We start from the raw sequence: 21,330 nt of genomic DNA, 5'->3' as shown, positions 1-21,330 counted from the left end.
TAATGTTCCGTTTCTGGTCCACGATAATGTTCTGTTTTAGTTTCACGGTAATGTTCTGTCTCTGGTCCACGGTAATGTTCTGTTTCTGTTTCACGGTAATGTTCCGTTTCTGGTCCACGATAATGTTGTGTTTCTGTTTCACGGTAATGTTCCGTTTCTGGTCCACGATAATGTTCTGTTTCGGTTTCACGGTAGTGTTCTGTTTCGGTTTCACGGTAGTGTTCCATTTCTGGTCCACGATAATGTTCTGTTTCGGTTTCAATGTAATGTTCCGTCTCTGGTCCACGGTAATGTTCCGTTTCTGGTCCATGATAATGTTCTGTTTCACGGTAATGTTCTGCATCTGGTCCACGGTAATGTTCGGTTTCAAGGTAAAGTTCGGTCTCTGGTCCACAGTAATGTTCTGTCTCTGGTCCACGGTAATGATCTGTCTCTGGTCCACGGTAATGTTCTGTCTCTGGTCCACGGTAATGTTCGATCTCTGGTCCACGATAATGTTCGGTTTCACGGTAATGTTCCGTCTCTGGTCCACGATAATGTTCTGTTTCGGTTTCACTGTAATGTTCCGTTTCTGATCCACGATAATATTCTGTCTCTGGTCCACGATAATGTTGTGTTTCTGTTTCACGGTAATTTTCCGTTTCTGGTCCATGATAATGTTCTGTTTCATGGTAATGTTCTGTCTCTGGTCCACGGTAATGTTCGGTTTCAAGGTAAAGTTCGGTCTCTGGTCCACGGTAATGTTCTGTCTCTGGTCCACGGTAATGTTCTGTCTCTGGTCCACTGTAATGATCCGTCTCTGGTCCACGGTAATGTTCTGTCTCTGGTCCACGGTAATGTTCGATCTCTGGTCCACGATAATGTTCGGTTTCACGGTAATGTTCCGTCTCTGGTCCACGATAATGTTCTGTTTCGGTTTCACGGTAATGTTCCGTTTCTGGTCCACGATAATATTCTGTTTCGGTTTCACGGTAATGTTCCGTCTCTGGTCCACGGTAATGTTCCGTCTCTGGTCCACGATAATGTTCTGTTTCTATTTCACGGTAATGTTCCGTTTCTGGTCCATGATAATGTTCTGTTTCATTGTAATGTTCTGTCTCTGGTCCATGGTAATGTTCTGTCTCTGGTCCACGGTAATGTTCGGTTTCAAGGTAAAGTTCGGTCTCTGGTCCACGGTAATGTTCTGTCTCTGGTCCACGGTAATGTTCTGTCTCTGGTCCACGGTAATGTTCTGTCTCTGGTCCACGGTAATGTTCTGTCTCTGGTCCACGGTAATGTTCTGTCTCTGGTCCACGGTAATGTTCGATCTCTGGTCCACGATAATGTTCTGTTTCGGTTTCACGGTAATGTTCCGTCTCTGGTCCACGGTAATGTTCCGTCTCTGGTCCACGAAAATGTTGTGTTTCTGTTTCACGGTAATGTTCCGTTTCTGGTCCATGATAATGTTCTTTTTCAAGGTAAAGTTCGGTCTCTGGTCCACAGTAATGTTCTGTCTCTGGTCCACGGTAATGTTCTGTCTCTGGTCCACGGTAATGTTCGATCTCTGGTCCACGATAATGTTCGGTTTCACGGTAATGTTCCGTCTCTGGTCCACGATAATGTTGTTTCTGTTTCACGGTAATGTTCCGTTTCTGGTCCATGATAATGTTCTGTTTCATGGTAATGTTCTGTCTCTGGTCCATGGTAATGTTCTGTCTCTGGTCCACGGTAACGTTCGGTTTCAAGGTAAAGTTCGGTCTCTGGTCCACAGTAATGTTCTGTCTCTAGTCCACGGTAATGTTCGATCTCTGGTCCACGATAATGTTCGGTTTCACGGTAATGTTCCGTCTCTGGTCCACGATAATGTTCTGTTTCTGTTTCACGGTAATGTTCCGTTTCTGGTCCACGATAATGTTCTGTTTCGGTTTCATGGTAATGTTGTGTTTCTGTTTCACGGTAATGTTCTGTCTCTGGTTCACGGTAAAGTTCTGTCTCTGGTCCACGCTAATGTTCTGTTTCTGTTTCACGGTAATGTTCCGTTTCTGGTCCACGATAATGTTGTGTTTCTGTTTCACGGTAATGTTCTATCTCTGGTCCACGCTAATGTTCTGTTATTGTTTCACGGTAATGTTCCGTTTCTGGTCCACGATAATGTTGTGTTTCTGTTTCACGGTAATGTTCCGTTTCTGGTCCACGATAATATTTGGTTTCACGATAATGTTCGGTTTCACGGTAATGTTCTGGTCCACGGTAATGTTCTGGTCCACGCTAATGTTCCATTTCTGTTCCACGGTAATGTTGTGTTTCTGGTCCACGATAATGTTCGATTTCTGGTCGACGATAATGTTCGGTTTCACGGTAATGTTCCGTCTCTGGTCCACGATAATGTTCGGTTTCACGGTAATGTTCCATTTCTGGTCCACGATAATGTTTGATCTCTGGTCCACGATAATGTTCGGTTTCACGGTAATGGACCGTCTCTGGTCCACGATAATGTTGTGTTTCTTTTTCACAGTAATGTTCCGTTTCTGGTCCACGATAATGTTCTGTCTCTGGTCCATGGTAATGTTCGGTTTCACGGTAATGTTCCGTCTCTGGTCCACGATAATGTTGTGTTTCTGTTTCACGGTAATGTTCCATTTCTGGTCCACAATAATGTTGTGTTTCTGGTCCACGATAATGTTCGGTTTCACGATAATGTTCCGTTTCTGGTCCACGATAATGTTGTGTTTATGTTTCACGGTAATGTTCCGTTTCTGGTCCACGATAATGTTCTGTTTCGGTTTCACGGTAATGTTCCGTTTCTGGTCCACGATAATGTTCTGTTTCGGTTTCACGGTAATGTTCTTTCTCTGGTCCACGATAATGTTCCGTTTCTGGTCCACGATAATATTCTGTTTTAGTTTCACGGTAATGTTCTGTCTCTGGTCCACGGTAATGTTCTGTTTCTGTTTCACGGTAATGTTCCGTTTCTGGTCCACGATAATGTTGTGTTTCTGTTTCACGGTAATGTTCCGTTTCTGGTCCACGATAATGTTCTGTTTCGGTTTCACGGTAGTGTTCTGTTTCGGTTTCACGGTAGTGTTCCATTTCTGGTCCACGATAATGTTCTGTTTCGGTTTCACTGTAATGTTCCGTCTCTGGTCCACGGTAATGTTCCGTTTCTGGTCCATGATAATGTTCTGTTTCACGGTAATGTTCTGAATCTGGTCCACGGTAATGTTCGGTTTCAAGGTAAAGTTCGGTCTCTGGTCCACAGTAATGTTCTGTCTCTGGTCCAGAGTAATGATCTGTCTCTGGTCCACGGTAATGTTCTGTCTCTGGTCCACGGTAATGTTCGATCTCTGGTCCACGATAATGTTCGGTTTCACGGTAATGTTCCGTCTCTGGTCCACGATAATGTTCTGTTTCGGTTTCACTGTAATGTTCCGTTTCGGATCCACGATAATATTCTGTCTCTGGTCCACGATAATGTTGTGTTTCTGTTTCACGGTAATTTTCCGTTTCTGGTCCATGATAATGTTCTGTTTCATGGTAATGTTCTGTCTCTGGTACACGGTAATGTTCGGTTTCAAGGTAAAGTTCGGTCTCTGGTCCACGGTAATGTTCTGTCTCTGGTCCACGGTAATGTTCTGTCTCTGGTCCACTGTAATGATCCGTCTCTGGTCCACGGTAATGTTCTGTCTCTGGTCCACGGTAATGTTCGATCTCTGGTCCACGATAATGTTCGGTTTCACGGTAATGTTCCGTCTCTGGTCCACGATAATGTTCTGTTTCGGTTTCACGGTAATGTTCCGTTTCTGGTCCACGATAATATTCTGTTTCGGTTTCACGGTAATGTTCCGTCTCTGGTCCACGGTAATGTTCCGTCTCTGGTCCACGATAATGTTGTGTTTCTATTTCACGGTAATGTTCCGTTTCTGGTCCATGATAATGTTCTGTTTCATTGTAATGTTCTGTCTCTGGTCCATGGTAATGTTCTGTCTCTGGTCCATGGTAATGTTCTGTCTCTGGTCCACGGTAATGTTCGGTCTCTGGTCCACGGTAATGTTCTGTCTCTGGTCCACGGTAATGTTCTGTCTCTGGTCCACGGTAATGTTCTGTCTCTGGTCCACGGTAATGTTCTGTCTCTGGTCCACGGTAATGTTCGATCTCTGGTCCACGATAATGTTCGGTTTCACTGTAATGTTCCGTTTCTGATCCACGATAATATTCTGTCTCTGGTCCACGATAATGTTGTGTTTCTGTTTCACGGTAATTTTCCGTTTCTGGTCCATGATAATGTTCTGTTTCATGGTAATGTTCTGTCTCTGGTCCACGGTAATGTTCGGTTTCAAGGTAAAGTTCGGTCTCTGGTCCACGGTAATGTTCTGTCTCTGGTCCACGGTAATGTTCTGTCTCTGGTCCACTGTAATGATCTGTCTCTGGTCCACGGTAATGTTCTGTCTCTGGTCCACGGTAATGTTCGATCTCTGGTCCACGATAATGTTCGGTTTCACGGTAATGTTCCGTCTCTGGTCCACGATAATGTTCTGTTTCGGTTTCACGGTAATGTTCCGTTTCTGGTCCACGATAATATTCTGTTTCGGTTTCACGGTAATGTTCCGTCTCTGGTCCACGGTAATGTTCCGTCTCTGGTCCACGATAATGTTGTGTTTCTATTTCACGGTAATGTTCCGTTTCTGGTCCATGATAATGTTCTGTTTCATTGTAATGTTTTGTCTCTGGTCCATGGTAATGTTCTGTCTCTGGTCCACGGTAATGTTCGGTTTCAAGGTAAAGTTCGGTCTCTGGTCCACGGTAATGTTCTGTCTCTGGTCCACGGTAATGTTCTGTCTCTGGTCCACGGTAATGTTCTGTCTCTGGTCCACGGTAATGTTCTGTCTCTGGTCCACGGTAATGTTCGATCTCTGGTCCACGATAATGTTCGGTTTCACTGTAATGTTCCGTTTCTGATCCACGATAATATTCTGTCTCTGGTCCACGATAATGTTGTGTTTCTGTTTCACGGTAATTTTCCGTTTCTGGTCCATGATAATGTTCTGTTTCATGGCAATGTTCTGTCTCTGGTCCACGGTAATGTTCGGTTTCAAGGTAAAGTTCGGTCTCTGGTCCACGGTAATGTTCTGTCTCTGGTCCACGGTAATGTTCTGTCTCTGGTCCACTGTAATGATCTGTCTCTGGTCCACGGTAATGTTCTGTCTCTGGTCCACGGTAATGTTCGATCTCTGGTCCACGATAATGTTCGGTTTCACGGTAATGTTCCGTCTCTGGTCCACGATAATGTTCTGTTTCGGTTTCACAGTAATGTTCTGTCTCTGGTCCACGATAATGTTCCGTTTCTGGTCCACGATAATGTTCTGTTTTGGTTTCAAGGTAATGTTCTGTCTCTGGTCCACGGTAATGTTGTGTTTCTGTTTCACGGTAATGTTCCATTTCTGGTCCACAATAATGTTCTGTTTCGGTTTCATGGTAATGTTCTGTCTCTGGTCCACGCTAATGTTCTGTTTCTGTTTCACGGTAATGTTCCGTTTCTGGTCCACGATAATGTTGTGTTTCTGTTTCACAGTAATGTTCTGTTTCTGTTTCACGGTAATGTTCCGTTTCTGGTCCACGATAATGTTGTGTTTCTGTTTCACGGTAATGTTCCGTTTCTGGTCCACGATAATTTTGTGTATCTGTTTCACGGTAATGTTCCTTTTCTGGTCCACGATAATGTTCTGTTTCGGTTTCATGGTAATGTTCTGTCTCTGGTCCACGGTAATGTTCTGTGTCTGGTCCACGATAATGTTCGGTTTCACGGTAATGTTCCGTCTCTGGTCCACGATAATATTCCGTCTTTGGTCCACGATAATGTTCTGTCTCTGGTCCATGATAATGTTCCGTTTCTGGTCCACGATAATGTTCTGTTTCGGTTTCACGGTAATGTTCTGTTTCCGTTTCACGGTAATGTTCTGTCTCTGGTCCACGGTAATGTTGTGTTTCTGTTTCACGGTAATGTTCTGTCTCTTGTTCATGGTAATGTTCTGTCTTTGGTCCACGCTAATGTTCTGTTTCTCTTTCACGGTAATGTTCCGTTTCTGGTCCACGATAATGTTGTGTTTCTGTTTCACAGTAATGTTCTGTTTCTGTTTCACGGTAATGTTCCGTTTCTGGTCCACGATAATGTTGTGTTTCTGTTTCACGGTAATGTTCCGTTTCTGGTCCACGATAATGTTTTGTTTCGGTTTCATGGTAATGTTTGGTCTCTGGTCCACGGTAATGTTCGGTTTCACGGTAATGTTCGGTCTCTGGTCCACGATAATGCTCGGTTTCACGATAATGTTCGGTTTCACGGTAATGTTCTGGTCCACGGTAATGTTCTGGTCCACGGTAATGTTCCGTCTCTGGTCCACAGTAATGTTCCGTATCTGGTCCATGGTAATGTTCGGTTTCACGGTAATGTTCCATTTCTGGTCCACGGTAATGTTCTGTCTCTGGTCCACGATAATGTTCGATTTCTGGTTGACGATAATGTTCGGTTTCACGGTAATGTTCCGTCTCTGGTCCACGATAATGTTCGGTTTCACGGTAATGTTCCATTTCTGGTCCACGGTAATGTTCCGTCTCTGGTCCACGATAATGTTGTGTTTCTGTTTCACGGTAATTTTCCGTTTCTGGTCCACGATAATGTTCTGTTTCGGTTTCACGGTAATGTTTCGTCTCTGGTCCACGATAATGTTCTGTCTCTGGTCCACGGTAATGTTGTGTCTCTTGTCCACGGTAATGTTCGATCTCTGGTCCACGATAATGTTGTGTTTGTGTTTCTGTTTCACGGTAATGTTCCGTTTCTGGTCCACGATAATGTTCTGTTTCGGTTTCACAGTAATGTTCCGTTTTTTGGTCCACGATATTATTCTGTTTCGGTTTCACGGTAATGTTCCGTCTCTGGTCCACGGTAATGTTCCTTCTCTGGTCCACGATAATGTTGTGTTTCTGTTTCACGGTAATGTTCCCTTTCTGGTCCATGATAATGTTCTGTTTCATGGTAATGTTCTGTCTCTGGTCCATGGTAATGTTCTGTCTCTGGTCCACGGTAACGTTCGGTTTCAAGGTAAAGTTCGGTCTCTGGTCCACAGTAATGTTCTGTCTCTGGTCCACGGTAATGTTCTGTCTCTGGTCCACGGTAATGTTCGATCTCTGGTCCACGATAATGTTCGGTTTCACGGTAATGTTCCGTCTCTGGTCCACGATAATGTTCTGTTTCTGTTTCACGGTAATGTTCCGTTTCTGGTCCACGATAATTTTGTGTTTCTGTTTCACGGTAATGTTCCGTTTCTGGTCCACGATAATGTTCTGTTTCGGTTTCATGGTAATGTTCTGTCTCTGGTCCACGGTAATGTTCCGTCTCTGGTCCACGATAATGTTCCGTCTTTGGTCCACGATAATGTTCTGTCTCTGGTCCATGATAATGTTCCGTTTCTGGTCCACGATAATGTTCTGTTTCGGTTTCACGGTAATGTTCTGTTTCCGTTTCACGGTAATGTTCTGTCTGTGGTCCACGGTAATGTTGTGTTTCGTTTTCACGGTAATTTTCTGTCTCTGGTTCTAGGTAATGTTCTGTCTCTGGTCCACGCTAATGTTCTGTCTCTGTTTCACGGTAATGTTGTGTTTCTGGTCCACGATAATGTTGTGTTTCTGTTTCACGGTAATGTTCTGTCTCTGGTCCATGCTAATGTTCTGTTTCTGTTTCATGGTAATGTTCCGTTTCTGGTCCACGATTATGTTGTGTTTCTGTTTCACGGTAATGTTGTGTTTCTGGTCCACGATAATGTTTTGTTTCGGTTTCATGGTAATGTTTGGTCTCTGGTCCACGGTAATGTTCGGTTTCACGGTAATGTTCGGTCTCTGGTCCACGATAATGCTCGGTTTCACGATAATGTTCGGTTTCACGGTAATGTTCTGGTCCACGGTAATGTTCTGGTCCACGGTAATGTTCCGTCTCTGGTCCACAGTAATGTTCCGTATCTGGTCCATGGTAATGTTCGGTTTCACGGTAATGTTCCATTTCTGGTCCACGGTAATGTTCTGTCTCTGGTCCACGATAATGTTCGATTTCTGGTCGACGATAATGTTCGGTTTCACGGTAATGTTCCGTCTCTGGTCCACGATAATGTTCAGTTTCACGGTAATGTTCCATTTCTGGTCCACGGTAATGTTCCGTCTCTGGTCCACGATAATGTTGTGTTTCTGTTTCACGGTAATTTTCCGTTTCTGGTCCACGATAATGTTCTGTTTCGGTTTCACGGTAATGTTTCGTCTCTGGTCCACGATAATGTTCTGTCTCTGGTCCACGGTAATGTTGTGTCTCTGGTCCACGGTAATGTTCGATCTCTGGTCCACGATAATGTTGTTTCTGTTTCACGGTAATGTTCCGTTTCTGGTCCATGATAATGTTCTGTTTCATGGTAATGTTCTGTCTCTGGTCCATGGTAATGTTCTGTCTCTGGTCCACGGTAACGTTCGGTTTCAAGGTAAAGTTCGGTCTCTGGTCCACAGTAATGTTCTGTCTCTAGTCCACGGTAATGTTCGATCTCTGGTCCACGATAATGTTCGGTTTCACGGTAATGTTCCGTCTCTGGTCCACGATAATGTTCTGTTTCTGTTTCACGGTAATGTTCCGTTTCTGGTCCACGATAATGTTCTGTTTCGGTTTCATGGTAATGTTCTGTCTCTGGTCCACGGTAATGTTCTGTGTCTGGTCCACGATAATGTTCGGTTTCACGGTAATGTTCCGTCTCTGGTCCACGATAATGTTCCGTCTTTGGTCCACGATAATGTTCTGTCTCTGGTCCATGATAATGTTCCGTTTCTGTTCCACGATAATGTTCTGTTTCGGTTTCACGGTAATGTTCTGTTTCCATTTCACGGTAATGTTCTGTCTCTGGTCCATGGTAATGTTGTGTTTCTGTTTCACGGTAATGTTCTGTCTCTGGTTCACGGTAAAGTTCTGTCTCTGGTCCACGCTAATGTTCTGTTTCTGTTTCACGGTAATGTTCCGTTTCTGGTCCACGATAATGTTGTGTTTCTGTTTCACGGTAATGTTCTATCTCTGGTCCACGCTAATGTTCTGTTATTGTTTCACGGTAATGTTCCGTTTCTGGTCCACGATAATGTTGTGTTTCTGTTTCACGGTAATGTTCCGTTTCTGGTCCACGATAATGTTTGGTTTCACGATAATGTTCGGTTTCACGGTAATGTTCTGGTCCACGGTAATGTTCTGGTCCACGCTAATGTTCCATTTCTGTTCCACGGTAATGTTGTGTTTCTGGTCCACGATAATGTTCGATTTCTGGTCGACGATAATGTTCGGTTTCACGGTAATGTTCCGTCTCTGGTCCACGATAATGTTCGGTTTCACGGTAATGTTCCATTTCTGGTCCACGATAATGTTTGATCTCTGGTCCACGATAATGTTCGGTTTCACGGTAATGGACCGTCTCTGGTCCACGATAATGTTGTGTTTCTTTTTCACAGTAATGTTCCGTCTCTGGTCCACGATAATGTTGTGTTTCTGTTTCACGGTAATGTTCCATTTCTGGTCCACAATAATGTTGTGTTTCTGGTCCACGATAATGTTCGGTTTCACGATAATGTTCCGTTTCTGGTCCACGATAATGTTGTGTTTATGTTTCACGGTAATGTTCCGTTTCTGGTCCACGATAATGTTCTGTTTCGGTTTCACGGTAATGTTCCGTTTCTGGTCCACGATAATGTTCTGTTTCGGTTTCACGGTAATGTTCTTTCTCTGGTCCACGATAATGTTCCGTTTCTGGTCCACGATAATGTTCTGTTTTAGTTTCACGGTAATGTTCTGTCTCTGGTCCACGGTAATGTTCTGTTTCTGTTTCACGGTAATGTTCCGTTTCTGGTCCACGATAATGTTGTGTTTCTGTTTCACGGTAATGTTCCGTTTCTGGTCCACGATAATGTTCTGTTTCGGTTTCACGGTAGTGTTCTGTTTCGGTTTCACGGTAGTGTTCCATTTCTGGTCCACGATAATGTTCTGTTTCGGTTTCACTGTAATGTTCCGTCTCTGGTCCACGGTAATGTTCCGTTTCTGGTCCATGATAATGTTCTGTTTCACGGTAATGTTCTGCATCTGGTCCACGGTAATGTTCGGTTTCAAGGTAAAGTTCGGTCTCTGGTCCACAGTAATGTTCTGTCTCTGGTCCACGGTAATGATCTGTCTCTGGTCCACGGTAATGTTCTGTCTCTGGTCCACGGTAATGTTCGATCTCTGGTCCACGATAATGTTCGGTTTCACGGTAATGTTCCGTCTCTGGTCCACGATAATGTTCTGTTTCGGTTTCACTGTAATGTTCCGTTTCTGATCCACGATAATATTCTGTCTCTGGTCCACGATAATGTTGTGTTTCTGTTTCACGGTAATTTTCCGTTTCTGGTCCATGATAATGTTCTGTTTCATGGTAATGTTCTGTCTCTGGTCCACGGTAATGTTCGGTTTCAAGGTAAAGTTCGGTCTCTGGTCCACGGTAATGTTCTGTCTCTGGTCCACGGTAATGTTCTGTCTCTGGTCCACTGTAATGATCCGTCTCTGGTCCACGGTAATGTTCTGTCTCTGGTCCACGGTAATGTTCGATCTCTGGTCCACGATAATGTTCGGTTTCACGGTAATGTTCCGTCTCTGGTCCACGATAATGTTCTGTTTCGGTTTCACGGTAATGTTCCGTTTCTGGTCCACGATAATATTCTGTTTCGGTTTCACGGTAATGTTCCGTCTCTGGTCCACGGTAATGTTCCGTCTCTGGTCCACGATAATGTTCTGTTTCTATTTCACGGTAATGTTCCGTTTCTGGTCCATGATAATGTTCTGTTTCATTGTAATGTTCTGTCTCTGGTCCATGGTAATGTTCTGTCTCTGGTCCACGGTAATGTTCGGTTTCAAGGTAAAGTTCGGTCTCTGGTCCACGGTAATGTTCTGTCTCTGGTCCACGGTAATGTTCTGTCTCTGGTCCACGGTAATGTTCTGTCTCTGGTCCACGGTAATGTTCTGTCTCTGGTCCACGGTAATGTTCTGTCTCTGGTCCACGGTAATGTTCGATCTCTGGTCCACGATAATGTTCTGTTTCGGTTTCACGGTAATGTTCCGTCTCTGGTCCACGGTAATGTTCCGTCTCTGGTCCACGAAAATGTTGTGTTTCTGTTTCACGGTAATGTTCCGTTTCTGGTCCATGATAATGTTCTTTTTCAAGGTAAAGTTCGGTCTCTGGTCCACAGTAATGTTCTGTCTCTGGTCCACGGTAATGTTCTGTCTCTGGTCCACGGTAATGTTCGATCTCTGGTCCACGATAATGTTCGGTTTCACGGTAATGTTCCGTCTCTGGTCCACGATAATGTTGTTTCTGTTTCACGGTAATGTTCCGTTTCTGGTCCATGATAATGTTCTGTTTCATGGTAATGTTCTGTCTCTGGTCCATGGTAATGTTCTGTCTCTGGTCCACGGTAACGTTCGGTTTCAAGGTAAAGTTCGGTCTCTGGTCCACAGTAATGTTCTGTCTCTAGTCCACGGTAATGTTCGATCTCTGGTCCACGATAATGTTCGGTTTCACGGTAATGTTCCGTCTCTGGTCCACGATAATGTTCTGTTTCTGTTTCACGGTAATGTTCCGTTTCTGGTCCACGATAATGTTCTGTTTCGGTTTCATGGTAATGTTGTGTTTCTGTTTCACGGTAATGTTCTGTCTCTGGTTCACGGTAAAGTTCTGTCTCTGGTCCACGCTAATGTTCTGTTTCTGTTTCACGGTAATGTTCCGTTTCTGGTCCACGATAATGTTGTGTTTCTGTTTCACGGTAATGTTCTATCTCTGGTCCACGCTAATGTTCTGTTATTGTTTCACGGTAATGTTCCGTTTCTGGTCCACGATAATGTTGTGTTTCTGTTTCACGGTAATGTTCCGTTTCTGGTCCACGATAATATTTGGTTTCACGATAATGTTCGGTTTCACGGTAATGTTCTGGTCCACGGTAATGTTCTGGTCCACGCTAATGTTCCATTTCTGTTCCACGGTAATGTTGTGTTTCTGGTCCACGATAATGTTCGATTTCTGGTCGACGATAATGTTCGGTTTCACGGTAATGTTCCGTCTCTGGTCCACGATAATGTTCGGTTTCACGGTAATGTTCCATTTCTGGTCCACGATAATGTTTGATCTCTGGTCCACGATAATGTTCGGTTTCACGGTAATGGACCGTCTCTGGTCCACGATAATGTTGTGTTTCTTTTTCACAGTAATGTTCCGTTTCTGGTCCACGATAATGTTCTGTTTCGGTTTCACGGTAATGTTCTGTCTCTGGTCCACGGTAATGTTCTGTCTCTGGTCCATGGTAATGTTCGGTTTCACGGTAATGTTCCGTCTCTGGTCCACGATAATGTTGTGTTTCTGTTTCACGGTAATGTTCCATTTCTGGTCCACAATAATGTTGTGTTTCTGGTCCACGATAATGTTCGGTTTCACGATAATGTTCCGTTTCTGGTCCACGATAATGTTGTGTTTATGTTTCACGGTAATGTTCCGTTTCTGGTCCACGATAATGTTCTGTTTCGGTTTCACGGTAATGTTCCGTTTCTGGTCCACGATAATGTTCTGTTTCGGTTTCACGGTAATGTTCTTTCTCTGGTCCACGATAATGTTCCGTTTCTGGTCCACGATAATGTTCTGTTTTAGTTTCACGGTAATGTTCTGTCTCTGGTCCACGGTAATGTTCTGTTTCTGTTTCACGGTAATGTTCCGTTTCTGGTCCACGATAATGTTGTGTTTCTGTTTCACGGTAATGTTCTGTTTCGGTTTCACTGTAATGTTCCGTCTCTGGTCCACGGTAATGTTCCGTTTCTGGTCCATGATAATGTTCTGTTTCACGGTAATGTTCTGCATCTGGTCCACGGTAATGTTCGGTTTCAAGGTAAAGTTCGGTCTCTGGTCCACAGTAATGTTCTGTCTCTGGTCCACGGTAATGATCTGTCTCTGGTCCACGGTAATGTTCTGTCTCTGGTCCACGGTAATGTTCGATCTCTGGTCCACGATAATGTTCGGTTTCACGGTAATGTTCCGTCTCTGGTCCACGATAATGTTCTGTTTCGGTTTCACTGTAATGTTCCGTTTCTGATCCACGATAATGTTCTGTTTCGGTTTCACGGTAATGTTCCGTTTCTGGTCCACGATAATATTCTGTTTCGGTTTCACGGTAATGTTCCGTCTCTGGTCCACGGTAATGTTCCGTCTCTGGTCCACGATAATGTTCTGTTTCTATTTCACGGTAATGTTCCGTTTCTGGTCCATGATAATGTTCTGTTTCATTGTAATGTTCTGTCTCTGGTCCATGGTAATGTTCTGTCTCTGGTCCACGGTAATGTTCGGTTTCAAGGTAAAGTTCGGTCTCTGGTCCACGGTAATGTTCTGTCTCTGGTCCACGGTAATGTTTTGTCTCTGGTCCACGGTAATGTTCTGTCTCTGGTCCACGGTAATGTTCTGTCTCTGGTCCACGGTAATGTTCTGTCTCTGGTCCACGGTAATGTTCGATCTCTGGTCCACGATAATGTTCTGTTTCGGTTTCACGGTAATGTTCCGTCTCTGGTCCACGGTAATGTTCCGTCTCTGGTCCACGAAAATGTTGTGTTTCTGTTTCACGGTAATGTTCCGTTTCTGGTCCATGATAATGTTCTTTTTCAAGGTAAAGTTCGGTCTCTGGTCCACAGTAATGTTCTGTCTCTGGTCCACGGTAATGTTCTGTCTCTGGTCCACGGTAATGTTCGATCTCTGGTCCACGATAATGTTCGGTTTCACGGTAATGTTCCGTCTCTGGTCCACGATAATGTTGTTTCTGTTTCACGGTAATGTTCCGTTTCTGGTCCATGATAATGTTCTGTTTCATGGTAATGTTCTGTCTCTGGTCCATGGTAATGTTCTGTCTCTGGTCCACGGTAACGTTCGGTTTCAAGGTAAAGTTCGGTCTCTGGTCCACAGTAATGTTCTGTCTCTAGTCCACGGTAATGTTCGATCTCTGGTCCACGATAATGTTCGGTTTCACGGTAATGTTCCGTCTCTGGTCCACGATAATGTTCTGTTTCGGTTTCACGGTAATGTTCCGTTTCTGGTCCACGATAATATTCTGTTTCGGTTTCACGGTAATGTTCCGTCTCTGGTCCACGGTAATGTTCCGTCTCTGGTCCACGATAATGTTGTGTTTCTATTTCACGGTAATGTTCCATTTCTGGTCCACAATAATGTTCTGTTTCGGTTTCATGGTAATGTTCTGTCTCTGGTCCACGCTAATGTTCTGTTTCTGTTTCACGGTAATGTTCCGTTTCTGGTCCACGATAATGTTGTGTTTCTGTTTCACAGTAATGTTCTGTTTCTGTTTCACGGTAATGTTCCGTTTCTGGTCCACGATAATATTGTGTTTCTGTTTCACGGTAATGTTCCGTTTCTGGTCCACGATAATTTTGTGTATCTGTTTCACGGTAATGTTCCTTTTCTGGTCCACGATAATGTTCTGTTTCGGTTTCATGGTAATGTTCTGTCTCTGGTCCACGGTAATGTTCTGTGTCTGGTCCACGATAATGTTCGGTTTCACGGTAATGTTCCGTCTCTGGTCCACGATAATATTCCGTCTTTTGTCCACGATAATGTTCTGTCTCTGGTCCATGATAATGTTCCGTTTCTGGTCCACGATAATGTTCTGTTTCGGTTTCACGGTAATGTTCTGTTTCCGTTTCACGGTAATGTTCTGTCTCTGGTCCACGGTAATGTTGTGTTTCTGTTTCACGGTAATGTTCTGTCTCTTGTTCATGGTAATGTTCTGTCTTTGGTCCACGCTAATGTTCTGTTTCTCTTTCACGGTAATGTTCCGTTTCTGGTCCACGATAATGTTGTGTTTCTGTTTCACAGTAATGTTCTGTTTCTGTTTCACGGTAATGTTCCGTTTCTGGTCCACGATAATGTTGTGTTTCTGTTTCACGGTAATGTTCCGTTTCTGGTCCACGATAATGTTTTGTTTCGGTTTCATGGTAATGTTTGGTCTCTGGTCCACGGTAATGTTCGGTTTCACGGTAATGTTCGGTCTCTGGTCCACGATAATGCTCGGTTTCACGATAATGTTCGGTTTCACGGTAATGTTCTGGTCCACGGTAATGTTCTGGTCCACGGTAATGTTCCGTCTCTGGTCCACAGTAATGTTCCGTATCTGGTCCATGGTAATGTTCGGTTTCACGGTAATGTTCCATTTCTGGTCCACGGTAATGTTCTGTCTCTGGTCCACGATAATGTTCGATTTCTGGTTGACGATAATGTTCGGTTTCACGGTAATGTTCCGTCTCTGGTCCACGATAATGTTCGGTTTCACGGTAATGTTCCATTTCTGGTCCACGGTAATGTTCCGTCTCTGGTCCACGATAATGTTGTGTTTCTGTTTCACGGTAATTTTCCGTTTCTGGTCCACGATAATGTTCTGTTTCGGTTTCACGGTAATGTTTCGTCTCTGGTCCACGATAATGTTCTGTCTCTGGTCCACGGTAATGTTGTGTCTCTTGTCCACGGTAATGTTCGATCTCTGGTCCACGATAATGTTGTGTTTCTGTTTCACGGTAATGTTCCGTTTCTGGTCCACGATAATGTTCTGTTTCGGTTTCACAGTAATGTTCCGTTTTTTGGTCCACGATATTATTCTGTTTCGGTTTCACGGTAATGTTCCGTCTCTGGTCCACGGTAATGTTCCTTCTCTGGTCCACGATAATGTTGTGTTTCTGTTTCACGGTAATGTTCCCTTTCTGGTCCATGATAATGTTCTGTTTCATGGTAATGTTCTGTCTCTGGTCCATGGTAATGTTCTGTCTCTGGTCCACGGTAACGTTCGGTTTCAAGGTAAAGTTCGGTCTCTGGTCCACAGTAATGTTCTGTCTCTGGTCCACGGTAATGTTCTGTCTCTGGTCCACGGTAATGTTCGATCTCTGGTCCACGATAATGTTCGGTTTCACGGTAATGTTCCGTCTCTGGTCCACGATAATGTTCTGTTTCTGTTTCACGGTAATGTTCCGTTTCTGGTCCACGATAATTTTGTGTTTCTGTTTCACGGTAATGTTCCGTTTCTGGTCCACGATAATGTTCTGTTTCGGTTTCATGGTAATGTTCTGTCTCTGGTCCACGGTAATGTTCCGTTTCTGGTCCACGATAATGTTCCGTCTTTGGTCCACGATAATGTTCTGTCTCTGGTCCATGATAATGTTCCGTTTCTGGTCCACGATAATGTTCTGTTTCGGTTTCACGGTAATGTTCTGTTTCCGTTTCACGGTAATGTTCTGTCTGTGGTCCACGGTAATGTTGTGTTTCGTTTTCACGGTAATTTTCTGTCTCTGGTTCTAGGTAATGTTCTGTCTCTGGTCCACGCTAATGTTCTGTCTCTGTTTCACGGTAATGTTGTGTTTCTGGTCCACGATAATGTTGTGTTTCTGTTTCACGGTAATGTTCTGTCTCTGGTCCATGCTAATGTTCTGTTTCTGTTTCATGGTAATGTTCCGTTTCTGGTCCACGATTATGTTGTGTTTCTGTTTCACGGTAATGTTGTGTTTCTGGTCCACGATAATGTTTTGTTTCGGTTTCATGGTAATGTTTGGTCTCTGGTCCACGGTAATGTTCGGTTTCACGGTAATGTTCGGTCTCTGGTCCACGATAATGCTCGGTTTCACGATAATGTTCGGTTTCACGGTAATGTTCTGGTCCACGGTAATGTTCTGGTCCACGGTAAAGTTCCGTCTCTGGTCCACAGTAATGTTCCGTATCTGGTCCATGGTAATGTTCGGTTTCACGGTAATGTTCCATTTCTGGTCCACGGTAATGTTCTGTCTCTGGTCCACGATAATGTTCGATTTCTGGTCGACGATAATGTTCGGTTTCACGGTAATGTTCCGTCTCTGGTCCACGATAATGTTCGGTTTCACGGTAATGTTCCATTTCTGGTCCACGGTAATGTTCCGTCTCTGGTCCACGATAATGTTGTGTTTCTGTTTCACGGTAATTTTCCGTTTCTGGTCCACGATAATGTTCTGTTTCGGTTTCACGGTAATGTTTCGTCTCTGGTCCACGATAATGTTCTGTCTCTGGTCCACGGTAATGTTGTGTCTCTGGTCCACGGTAATGTTCGATCTCTGGTCCACGATAATGTTGTTTCTGTTTCACGGTAATGTTCCGTTTCTGGTCCATGATAATGTTCTGTTTCATGGTAATGTTCTGTCTCTGGTCCATGGTAATGTTCTGTCTCTGGTCCACGGTAACGTTCGGTTTCAAGGTAAAGTTCGGTCTCTGGTCCACAGTAATGTTCTGTCTCTAGTCCACGGTAATGTTCGATCTCTGGTCCACGATAATGTTCGGTTTCACGGTAATGTTCCGTCTCTGGTCCACGATAATGTTCTGTTTCTGTTTCACGGTAATGTTCCGTTTCTGGTCCACGATAATGTTCTGTTTCGGTTTCATGGTAATGTTCTGTCTCTGGTCCACGGTAATGTTCTGTGTCTGGTCCACGATAATGTTCGGTTTCACGGTAATGTTCCGTCTCTGGTCCACGATAATGTTCCGTCTTTGGTCCACGATAATGTTCTGTCTCTGGTCCATGATAATGTTCCGTTTCTGGTCCACGATAATGTTCTGTTTCGGTTTCACGGTAATGTTCTGTTTCCATTTCACGGTAATGTTCTGTCTCTGGTCCATGGTAATGTTGTGTTTCTGTTTCACGGTAATGTTCTGTCTCTGGTTCACGGTAAAGTTCTGTCTCTGGTCCACGCTAATGTTCTGTTTCTGTTTCACGGTAATGTTCCGTTTCTGGTCCACGATAATGTTGTGTTTCTGTTTCACGGTAATGTTCTATCTCTGGTCCACGCAAATGTTCTGTTATTGTTTCACGGTAATGTTCCGTTTCTGGTCCACGATAATGTTGTGTTTCTGTTTCACGGTAATGTTCCGTTTCTGGTCCACGATAATGTTTGGTTTCACGATAATGTTCGGTTTCACGGTAATGTTCTGGTCCACGGTAATGTTCTGGTCCACGCTAATGTTCCATTTCTGTTCCACGGTAATGTTGTGTTTCTGGTCCACGATAATGTTCGATTTCTGGTCGACGATAATGTTCGGTTTCACGGTAATGTTCCGTCTCTGGTCCACGATAATGTTCGGTTTCACGGTAATGTTCCATTTCTGGTCCACGATAATGTTTGATCTCTGGTCCACGATAATGTTCGGTTTCACGGTAATGGACCGTCTCTGGTCCACGATAATGTTGTGTTTCTTTTTCACAGTAATGTTCCGTCTCTGGTCCACGATAATGTTGTGTTTCTGTTTCACGGTAATGTTCCATTTCTGGTCCACAATAATGTTGTGTTTCTGGTCCACGATAATGTTCGGTTTCACGATAATGTTCCGTTTCTGGTCCACGATAATGTTGTGTTTATGTTTCACGGTAATGTTCCGTTTCTGGTCCACGATAATGTTCTGTTTCGGTTTCACGGTAATGTTCCGTTTCTGGTCCACGATAATGTTCTGTTTCGGTTTCACGGTAATGTTCTTTCTCTGGTCCACGATAATGTTCCGTTTCTGGTCCACGATAATGTTCTGTTTTAGTTTCACGGTAATGTTCTGTCTCTGGTCCACGGTAATGTTCTGTTTCTGTTTCACGGTAATGTTCCGTTTCTGGTCCACGATAATGTTGTGTTTCTGTTTCACGGTAATGTTCCGTTTCTGGTCCACGATAATGTTCTGTTTCGGTTTCACGGTAGTGTTCTGTTTCGGTTTCACGGTAGTGTTCCATTTCTGGTCCACGATAATGTTCTGTTTCGGTTTCACTGTAATGTTCCGTCTCTGGTCCACGGTAATGTTCCGTTTCTGGTCCATGATAATGTTCTGTTTCACGGTAATGTTCTGCATCTGGTCCACGGTAATGTTCGGTTTCAAGGTAAAGTTCGGTCTCTGGTCCACAGTAATGTTCTGTCTCTGGTCCACGGTAATGATCTGTCTCTGGTCCACGGTAATGTTCTGTCTCTGGTCCACGGTAATGTTCGATCTCTGGTCCACGATAATGTTCGGTTTCACGGTAATGTTCCGTCTCTGGTCCACGATAATGTTCTGTTTCGGTTTCACTGTAATGTTCCGTTTCTGATCCACGATAATATTCTGTCTCTGGTCCACGATAATGTTGTGTTTCTGTTTCACGGTAATTTTCCGTTTCTGGTCCATGATAATGTTCTGTTTCATGGTAATGTTCTGTCTCTGGTCCACGGTAATGTTCGGTTTCAAGGTAAAGTTCGGTCTCTGGTCCACGGTAATGTTCTGTCTCTGGTCCACGGTAATGTTCTGTCTCTGGTCCACTGTAATGATCCGTCTCTGGTCCACGGTAATGTTCTGTCTCTGGTCCACGGTAATGTTCGATCTCTGGTCCACGATAATGTTCGGTTTCACGGTAATGTTCCGTCTCTGGTCCACGATAATGTTCTGTTTCGGTTTCACGGTAATGTTCCGTTTCTGGTCCACGATAATATTCTGTTTCGGTTTCACGGTAATGTTCCGTCTCTGGTCCACGGTAATGTTCCGTCTCTGGTCCACGATAATGTTCTGTTTCTATTTCACGGTAATGTTCCGTTTCTGGTCCATGATAATGTTCTGTTTCATTGTAATGTTCTGTCTCTGGTCCATGGTAATGTTCTGTCTCTGGTCCACGGTAATGTTCGGTTTCAAGGTAAAGTTCGGTCTCTGGTCCACGGTAATGTTCTGTCTCTGGTCCACGGTAATGTTCTGTCTCTGGTCCACGGTAATGTTCTGTCTCTGGTCCACGGTAATGTTCTGTCTCTGGTCCACGGTAATGTTCTGTCTCTGGTCCACGGTAATGTTCGATCTCTGGTCCACGATAATGTTCTGTTTCGGTTTCACGGTAATGTTCCGTCTCTGGTCCACGGTAATGTTCCGTCTCTGGTCCACGAAAATGTTGTGTTTCTGTTTCACGGTAATGTTCCGTTTCTGGTCCATGATAATGTTCTTTTTCAAGGTAAAGTTCGGTCTCTGGTCCACAGTAATGTTCTGTCTCTGGTCCACGGTAATGTTCTGTCTCTGGTCCACGGTAATGTTCGATCTCTGGTCCACGATAATGTTCGGTTTCACGGTAATGTTCCGTCTCTGGTCCACGATAATGTTGTTTCTGTTTCACGGTAATGTTCCGTTTCTGGTCCATGATAATGTTCTGTTTCATGGTAATGTTCTGTCTCTGGTCCATGGTAATGTTCTGTCTCTGGTCCACGGTAACGTTCGGTTTCAAGGTAAAGTTCGGTCTCTGGTCCACAGTAATGTTCTGTCTCTAGTCCACGGTAATGTTCGATCTCTGGTCCACGATAATGTTCGGTTTCACGGTAATGTTCCGTCTCTGGTCCACGATAATGTTATGTTTCTGTTTCACGGTAATGTTCCGTTTCTGGTCCACGATAATGTTCTGTTTCGGTTTCATGGTAATGTTGTGTTTCTGTTTCACGGTAATGTTCTGTCTCTGGTTCACGGTAAAGTTCTGTCTCTGGTCCACGCTAATGTTCTGTTTCTGTTTCACGGTAATGTTCCGTTTCTGGTCCACGATAATGTTGTGTTTCTGTTTCACGGTAATGTTCTATCTCTGGTCCACGCTAATGTTCTGTTATTGTTTCACGGTAATGTTCCGTTTCTGGTCCACGATAATGTTGTGTTTCTGTTTCACGGTAATGTTCCGTTTCTGGTCCACGATAATATTTGGTTTCACGATAATGTTCGGTTTCACGGTAATGTTCTGGTCCACGGTAATGTTCTGGTCCACGCTAATGTTCCATTTCTGTTCCACGGTAATGTTGTGTTTCTGGTCCACGATAATGTTCGATTTCTGGTCGACGATAATGTTCGGTTTCACGGTAATGTTCCGTCTCTGGTCCACGATAATGTTCGGTTTCACGGTAATGTTCCATTTCTGGTCCACGATAATATTTGATCTCTGGTCCACGATAATGTTCGGTTTCACGGTAATGGACCGTCTCTGGTCCACGATAATGTTGTGTTTCTTTTTCACAGTAATGTTCCGTTTCTGGTCCACGATAATGTTCTGTTTCGGTTTCACGGTAATGTTCTGTCTCTGGTCCACGGTAATGTTCTGTCTCTGGTCCATGGTAATGTTCGGTTTCACGGTAATGTTCCGTCTCTGGTCCACGATAATGTTGTGTTTCTGTTTCACGGTAATGTTCCATTTCTGGTCCACAATAATGTTGTGTTTCTGGTCCACGATAATGTTCGGTTTCACGATAAT

This window comes from Leuresthes tenuis, unplaced genomic scaffold (genome assembly GCF_036924035.1).
Source record: "Leuresthes tenuis unplaced genomic scaffold, fLeuTen1.0.hap1 SCAF_1, whole genome shotgun sequence".
Taxonomy (NCBI): Eukaryota; Metazoa; Chordata; class Actinopteri; order Atheriniformes; family Atherinopsidae; genus Leuresthes; species Leuresthes tenuis.
The sequence above is the reverse complement of the archived record's forward strand: the minus strand, read 5'-3'. Positions refer to the sequence as shown.